The 9,020-nt window shown below is 38.1% G+C and overlaps 1 pseudogene; it reads right to left on the bottom strand.

The window, feature by feature from the left end:
* Positions 1–299: 299 nt before the first annotated feature.
* Positions 300–9,020, bottom strand: part of LOC102816158 — an 89,670-nt pseudogene continuing 80,949 nt past the window's right edge.

Genomic DNA, 9,020 nt, shown 5'->3' on the forward strand with positions numbered 1-9,020 from the left:
TTGCAGCCCAGCTCATTAACTCGCATTTCCACAACAGGACTCATATACAGAATAATAATAAAATTTTACATGTACCCCCCACACTTGACAACTCAACAAACTAGTTTTTAATTTTATCCATTCATATTTTAAGCATTTTGATTTATTAAAAAGGATTGTTCATAGAAAAAAAAAATTACTTCAAACACTATATAGGACAGGGGAATCTGAGTTTTCACAATATCAGACAGTACAATAAGTTTCTTCTATAGGGCTTGTCTCAATAAAAAGTGTCTTTAGTTCATCCACTCTTCTAGCCTTTAGGAATTGTAAGTCTCTTCACAGAGTTAGTGTCCATAATCACAGTAATCAGTATCACTCTGGGCCAGGGCGCTATGGCTGTTGTCATAGGAATCATAACTCTGCTGTCATAAGCAGTACCATATCCAGCATCATAGTGGTATTCTCCATAGGTCTGTTTTGCAGGGGGTGGCAGTTGAGGTCGGCACCCAGTTGCAGGGACTCCACTTGCTCACACAGTGAAAAGCCCTTGTCGTCTGCTCACTGGCACTTGGGAGGAAAGCTGACCCCTAAGGGTCATCTCCCTTTAGGTACATCAATAGCAACTGTCCAGGCTGTGAGTCCTGCCCTTACCTTCTTTACTCCTGGAGATGATACACTTCTTGTATGCAAGTGGGGTTTCTCTCAACCCATTGGGGCATCTGTGTTTTCTCAACCACCATTCAAATATGTTAATTTCTGGAGCTGTACTTGCCTGATTTCATCATTATAGTCATGGATAAGGAACTTCTTGATTTCTTCCAAATCATGTCCCATCTGGGCATATGCTTTGGCTGGTGGGGCAAGACTTCAGTGAAGTTGGAGGTCATCGTTGAGGTGGAGGTACTTGATTTTTACTCTACCCTTCCTCCTTTGCCTTGCCCTGCCTAGAAACTTTTCCAAGGATGGGCATTTTTGTCAGTCTCTTCCTATAAATGCTTTAAAAAATTGCCACATGGACCCAAATGTTGAATGCCAGAAAGTTGAATTTAGGGAACTGTTTTACAAGAAATTAACACTTTCTGCCCCATCGTCATGTTCTTATCAATCACCACATCTATGCATTTTTCCTCTTTCTTGCTTTCTGCTTTTGGGAAATTTGTACTTCTTGGTTCACCAGAAGCACAGCTGAGTGAAGAAGGTGTTTCATAAACTAGTATTCAGAGAAGTTAAGTAAAGGGCTCACCATACTTTGGTATGAGCTAAATAATATAATAAAAGAAAAACCCTAATTACAAGCAATATCACAGTTAGGTTAGGACTTCAATATATATATATATTAAGGGATATACTTCAATCCCTGATATTTTTGTTTGGTGCTGTCTAGTTGGTTCCAACTCATATGCACAACCTAACAAAATGCTGCCCTGTTCTATGACATTCTCACAATTGTTATGTTTGAGGCCACTGTTTCTGTCACTGTCAATCCATCTTTTTAAGGGTCTTCCTTTATTTCAATGACCCTATATTTCACTGATTGTTCACTTGACCCACCAATTTGTTTACTGTGGTGGCTTGAGTATTGCTGTGATGCTGGAAGCTTTGCCACCAGTATTTTAAATACCAACATGGCAACACATGGTGAACAGGTTTGGGCAGAGCTTACACATTAAGACAGACTATGAAGAATGAGAGATGGACCATTTCTGAAAAGTTAGGAGTGGAACATTCTATGATATAGTGCCTAAAGATGAGTCTCTCAGATTGGAAGGCACTCAAAATACAACTGGGGAAGGGCTGCCTCATCAAACTAGAGTTTACCTAATGGGGCCAACTATGGAAGAGACCATTAATTGCTTATATATAAGTTCAGGTTGAAGCTGAAGAAAATGAAATAAGTCCACGTGAGTAAGATTTGATGTACTAGACACTAATTACTGAAGACCAAAAGAGCTTTGGAATAACATCAGGAACAGCATACAGAAAGAGAGCAAAAGGTCATTAAAAGACAGGAAAGATGGTAATAAGATTCCTATGATTCAATAATGAGTAACTGTTACCAAGGCTAATTGTGATTGTCACAACTGTAAAGGTGAAAGCTTTGTAACATAAAGGGGAAAGTAGTTATTCTTACATTCCAGGAAGAGAGGACCCTAGGACCATCAAGGGAGAAGAGCATGAGTGGAATGTGAGACCCTATCCAGAGAAGCAGCGACACCAGAGATGGAGGCAAATATGATGACTTTGAGAGATAGAGCAGTTGAGGACTCTAGACTCATGGAAAGACAAAGGCTGTATGCTGGTGGCCAAGAGGCAGACTTGCAGAATGTGCCCTTTGGTTGTTTAAATGATTATATATTCCTGAGTGTTTCGTGTACATAAAACAAACAAACAACAACAACAAAACAAAAACAAAAATCAGAGGGAATAGAAGCAAATACTGTTGAATGGTGCTGCATGGGGGGATTGTAATCATTGCAATGATATGAAATACAATAGAATTAGTGCAAAACTGATGTTTTCCCATATAAACTATCACTCAATGCACAATAAACACTTAAAAAAAGGTCAGGAAAGCATGAAGAGACCAAAAAGGATATCAGAAGAGACTATGAAATTTGTTCTCCAGTGTAGAGATGCTAAAGTGAATAGTAGAAATAAGGAAGTCAAAGAACTAAACAGAAAATTTTAAAGGGTAGCTCAAAAAGACAAAGAATATTATAATGAAATGTGCAAAGACCTAAAGTTAGAAAACCAAAAGGGATGAACACACACAGCATTTCTCAAACTGAAAGAACTAATGAAAAATGCAAGCCTCGACTTGCACTATTGACAGACTATTGAACACACACATCATTTCTCAAACTAAAGAACTAATGAAAAACACAAGCTTCGACTTCAAGTATTGGCAAACAATTGAAAGATGCAGGAAGTATCAAAAGAAGATGGAAGGTATACAGAGTCACTGTACCAAAATAAATGGTCAATGTTCAACCATTTCAAGAAGTATTATGATCAAGAACTGATGGTACTGAAGGGAGAAGTCCAAGCTGCACTGAAGGCATTGGTGAAAAACAAGGCTCTAGGAATTGACATCATTAATGGGCTCAAGCATGGCAACAATTGTGAGGTTGGCCCAGGATGGGGCAGTGTTTCGTTCTGTTGTGCATAAGGTTGCTATGAGTCAGTCCCGACTCGATGGCACCTAACAATAACAACAGAAATTGACAGAAAAAAACCCGAAATGTTTCAGCAAATAGATTTGTTACAGGACTGGAGAAGTTCACTTATATATAGGAAGAAAATTTTAATACAGCTATTTGGCCAACTGATTTGAAGAGATCCATATTTTTACTAATTCCAAGGAAAGGTGACCAATGGAATGTGGAGATGATTGAACAATAGCATTAATAACATATGCAAATAATATTTTTCTGAAGATCATCCATAAATGGTTGCACATACTACATAGGCTCTTTATAAGAAAAGATGTTGTTGTTGTTAGGTGCCATCGGGTCTGTTCCAATTCATAGCAACACTATGCACAATAAAACTAAACACTGTCTAGTGCCATCCCCACAATTGTTACACATGAACCCATTGCTGTTGCCACTGTGATAATCCATCTTGCTAGGGGTCTTCCTCTTTTTCACTGATCAAGCATTTTAACAAACATGATGCTCTTCTCAGTAACTGGTTCCTCCTGATAACATATCTGAAGTATGAAAGATGAAGTCTCACCACCCTGGCCTATAAGCAGCATCCTAGCTGAACTTCTTCCAAGGCAGATTTGTTTGTTCTTTCAGTCCAAGGCACTTTCAATATTCTTCTCCTATATCATCACTCAAATGCATCAATTCTTCTGTTTTTCCTTATACATTGTGTAACTTTCACATGCATATGAGTCTATTGAAAATACCATGGCTGGGGTCAGGTGCACCTTAGTTCTCAAACTATCTTTTTTCTTGAAAACTTTATGGAAGAAATGCACAGTTTATTTGCATATTATAGTATCTTTTGATTTCTTTTTTAAAAATATTTTATTGTGAATTATGTGATAGTTTACATGAGAGAACATTAGTTTTGCATTCATTCATCCTATCGTATATTGTTTCATGGCCATGATTACAATCCCCTCCATGCATCATCAGCCAACCAAAGGGTATATCATACAAGCCTGCCCCTTGGTCTCAGCACACAGCTCCTCTCCCTCTCTGGGTCTAAAGTTTCCAGCTGTTCCATCTCTCCACATCATCATCTGTGCCTCCATCTCTGCCATCACTGCTTCTCTGGTTAGGGTCCCGCTCTCCACTCTTCTCCCTTGATGGTCCAGGGACCTCTGCTCCTAGATTGCAGTCAATCACTCCCCTCTTTTTGCTAAAAATGTCTGCCTGTATATTTCAAACCATCACAATCAGTCCTGATAACAATTATTCACTATTGTATCACAAGAGACCTAGCTGCATCTCCTATCATCGGCTCCACTCAGACAGATTGGATACAACTCAGTGGAGATTCTACCTTCCTCCACACCCTCTGGATCTAGATTCCCTCTTGAAAGATTGTAAGCCAGCCACTTCTTGCCTTTGTAGCCCCCCACATTTTGGGTAGCCAATGTGCAAGTTGCCCATCCCTGTCTACTCTGTGTATGGAGGGGGTGGGAATGATTCTCACTTTAAAGATTTATTCCCTCTTTTGAGCTACTGCATCCATAGGTGTAGGTCAAGTTCATCAAATTGTATCAGATTACTCTTTTTTCCTCTTCTTTCTTCTTCTAGTTGAGCTCTGATCATCTAGTCATTGAAGCCAGGTCAAGTGGGTATTATCTGCAAGTGTGGTGTTCTTATACATATGCCCTCTCTTCTTATCAGCTGGATGCTTCACTCTCAATTCTAGTTTTCACTGACTTTTGCCACACTGCTGGCCAACCAGGTCTCCACCTGGGTTCACAAGAGTCTATTGAACGCAGTGGCTTACCTCGCAGCTTCATTGCTGTTTTTCCCTCACTTCCCCTTACCGGTGATGAATATGGTCACCAAAGAGAGCGTGTATTCCCGTTGAGTCTTAGTCTTGGAATGGGGTTTGCCCTGAGGGGACCCAACCACTTGCCTTGATGTCTCCTGAGTGAACAACTTGCTTGTTATTGTAGTAACAGCTGGAGTGCCTATATTGTTTTGTATTTTTCCTGTCATTCTTTCTTTCAAGAAGAATCTTCTGTTCTTCTAGCCACTCCAGACTGGTCTACTTGTCCTTTCAAAGTGGAAATTTCCTACCTCAGAAGATTCTGGATGCAGTTAAGGATTCCACCTATGGTCTTATGTAATGCAGATGCTCCACATTAACCCTCCTTCACTGGGCACGTTAACCCCATTTTAGGTATTCCAATCAACTATAGGCAGAAGATGGACTTACAAGCTTTCTATGGTGATATTTCTGGCTATTCCTTTCTCTTCCCCTCAAGTGTCTATTTTATAATGGTATGACAGGGAAACCAAGATTCAAAAGACAGCCAAGCATCTTAACATTATTTCCTTCCTTTTCTCCATTCCAACCATATCTCAATCCCTGTATCCCAGAGACCTGTTGTCCAAGGTTGTGTATACATCATTATTTACCTCTGTCCCACTTAGCCCATGCAAACCTGCATAATTGTTTTCCCATCTGCTCTGTACTTCCATCCCCCTCCTCCTTCTTGTGTATTCCCCCCCACCCCCCCAGCACCCAAACTACTCTGGGTCTATTCCCTGCTCTGTGCTCCACCTTCCCCTCCCTCCCATCACCCCACATTTCAGTAACCAGAAAAGGATCTGCTCCCCTATAGTATGGGTTATTTTACTTAGTTTTTTATAGTAATGGTCCTATGCAGTATTTCTCCTTTTGTGACTGACTAATTTCACTCAACATAATGTCTTCAAGGTTCATTGATGTTATGCAGTGGCTTGCAGCTTGTTATTCTTCAAGGTAACATAATATACCATTGTGTGTATGTACCATAGTTTGTTAATCCATTCTTCCGTTGATGGACACTTATGCTGTCTCCATCTCTTTGCTATTGTAAATAGTGCTGCTATGAACATTGGTGCACATATATCTACTAGCGTTACAGCTCGTATTTCTTGTGGGTAAATACCAAGTAGAGGAACTGCTGGATCATAAGGTATTTCTATTTCCAACCTTCTGAGGTAGCGTCATGTTGCTTTCCAGAGAGGTTGGGCCATTTTGCAATCCCAACAGCAATGCAAGAGTGTCCCAGTCTCTCCACATCCCCACCAGCATTTATTATCCTCTACTTTTTTGATATTTGCTTTTATCGCTGGTGTGAGATGATATCTCATTGTTGTTTTGATTTGCATCTCTCTAATGGCTAGTGATCGTGAATATTTCTTCATATGTTTGTTGGCTGCCTGGATCTCCTCCTTGGTGAAGTGTCTGTTCATGTCCTATACCCATTTTTTAATTGGGTTCTTTGTCTTTTTCTTGTAGAGGTGTTGTAGTTTCCTATATATTTTAGAAATTTGTCCCTGTCTTTTGATTTCTTGACTGCTGTTTCCATGCGTGCTGATTGTGGCCCCAAGCAAAATGAAGGATTTGACAATTTCAATATTTTCTCCATTTAGCATAATGTTATTTATTGGTCCAGTTGTGAGGTTATTTGCTTGCTTTACATTGAGGTGTAATCCACCATCTTCATCAGTATGTATCATCTATATATCACAGGTTGCTAATGAGTCTTTCTCCAATCCTGTTGCTGTGTTCTTCTTCACATAATCCAGCCTCTCAGATTATTTGCTAAGCATACAGATTGAGTAACTATGGTGAAAGAATAAAAGCCTGGTGCATACCTTTGCTGATTTTAAACTATACAGTATCCCTTTGTTCTGTTCAAACGACTGTCTCTACATACAGTTCCCTCAGGAGCACAATTCAGTGTTCTGGAATATTCATTCTTCATAATGTTATCCAGAGCTAGTCAAGATCCACACGGACATAGTCAATAATACACAAGTAAACATCTTTCTGCTATTCTCTGCTTTCAGACAAAATCCATCTGACATCATCATGTGCCACATCCTCTTTAGAATCCAGCTTGAATTTCTGGCAGTTCACTTGCTATTCACTGTAGCAGCCCAAAATTTTACTTGCATGAGATATTAATGATATTTTCAATCATCTCCACATTCCAGTGGGCCACCTCTCTTTGGAATGAGCAAAAATATGATTATCTTCCAATCGATTGGTCAGGTCTTCCAAATTTCTTGGTATAGATGAGTGAAAGTCTCCAGTGCTACATCATTTGTTGAAATAATTCAATTTATATTCTGTCAATTCCTAGATTCTTGTTTTTCACCAATGCCTTCACTGCAGCTTGTATTTCTTCCTTAAGTACCATTGGTAGTTAAAGATCATCCAATGGTGAGGAAATCAAGTATATTTGAAGACAAGACAGACTGTTTCAATCTAGGGAAGAAATTAATAAATGACAGGGTCAACACAAAGAAAATTAATAGATCTTCACATCAAAATAAAAATGAGGAAAACCATAAAGATTTAGAAAACATTAAAACAAAAACAATAAAGGGAATGTCAAGAAATTCCCTAAGAAAATAAACTCAGCACAGAAAATGATGTAGAACAAGGAAAGAAACAAACAGCACCACAAATAACAAACAAAGAAATTACAGCAATCAATTAATACCTACCAATAATAATGCTTAATGTAAAATGATGAAATTCATCAATCAAGAAACACAGTAGCAGAATGGATAAGGAAACAGGATCCTTTAATATGCTTTCTATCTACAAGAAACACACCTGACACACAAAGACAAACACAGATTATAAATTAAGAATGGAAAAAAAATATATCAAGCTAATGGCAATAAAAAATGAGCAGCAGTGAAAATATTAATCTTTGATAAAATAAATGTTAAGGCAAAAACTAACATGAGACAAAGATAGATATTATCTCACGATCAAGGATCAATTGAACAAGGGGACATAACCATAATAAATATCTATGTTCCCAATGAAAGAGCCTCAAAATACATTAATCAAGCTATAACAGAATTGAAGAAAGAAACAGAGAACTCTACAATAATGGTGGCTGTTGTTGTCAAGTTGATTCCGACCCATAGCAACTGTATATAGGGTTTCTAAGGAGCAGCTGGTGAGCTTGAACCACCGACTTTGCAGTTCAAATGGCTTTGCAGTCTGGCGCATTAACCCACAGCACCACACTAGGATTCGGAGATTTTAATACACCATTTTTAAAACAAAGGGCAGAACTATCAGAAAGAAACTCAATAAAGACCCAGAGGAACTAAACAACACAATCAATCAACTTGACCTCAGAGATTTGTACAGAGCAGCCAATTCAATAACAGCACAATACACATTCTTTTCCAGTGTGCATGGACCATTCTTCAGAGTAGATCATATGTTAGGCCACAAAAACAATCCTGAATAAATCTAAAAACACTAAAATACTACAAACCATCTTTTCATATCACAATACTATAAAATTAGAAATCAAAGATTATGAAAAAATTAAATATACTGAAAAATGAAATTAAAAAACCCTTGAGTCAAATGAGAACAAAAACAAAACATATGAAACCTTTGGGACACAGCAAAAACAATTCATATAGGGCAACTTATAGCAATAAACACACATCCAAAAAGAAGAACGAGCCCAAATCAACAAATTAAAGCAACGTATCCAACAATTAGAAAAAAAAAAGCAGCAAAGTAAGCCTGCATCCACCAGAAGAAAAGAAATAATAAAGAATTAAATCAGAAATAAATGAATTAGTAAACAGAAAAACAATAGAAGTATCAACAAGACAAGAAGTTGGTTCTTTGAATGGATTAATAAAACTGACAAACCACTGGAAAATCTAAGACAAGAAAAGAAGAGGCAAATAACATGAACAAATATAAATTAATAAAAGAACAGAGTACTTTGAAGAGTACTCTAACAAATTTGAAAATCTAGAAGAAATGGATAAATTTCTAGAAACACATGACCTACCTAAACTAAC

This window comes from Chrysochloris asiatica, unplaced genomic scaffold (genome assembly GCF_000296735.1).
Source record: "Chrysochloris asiatica unplaced genomic scaffold, ChrAsi1.0 scaffold00152, whole genome shotgun sequence".
Classification (NCBI taxonomy): Eukaryota; Metazoa; Chordata; class Mammalia; order Afrosoricida; family Chrysochloridae; genus Chrysochloris; species Chrysochloris asiatica.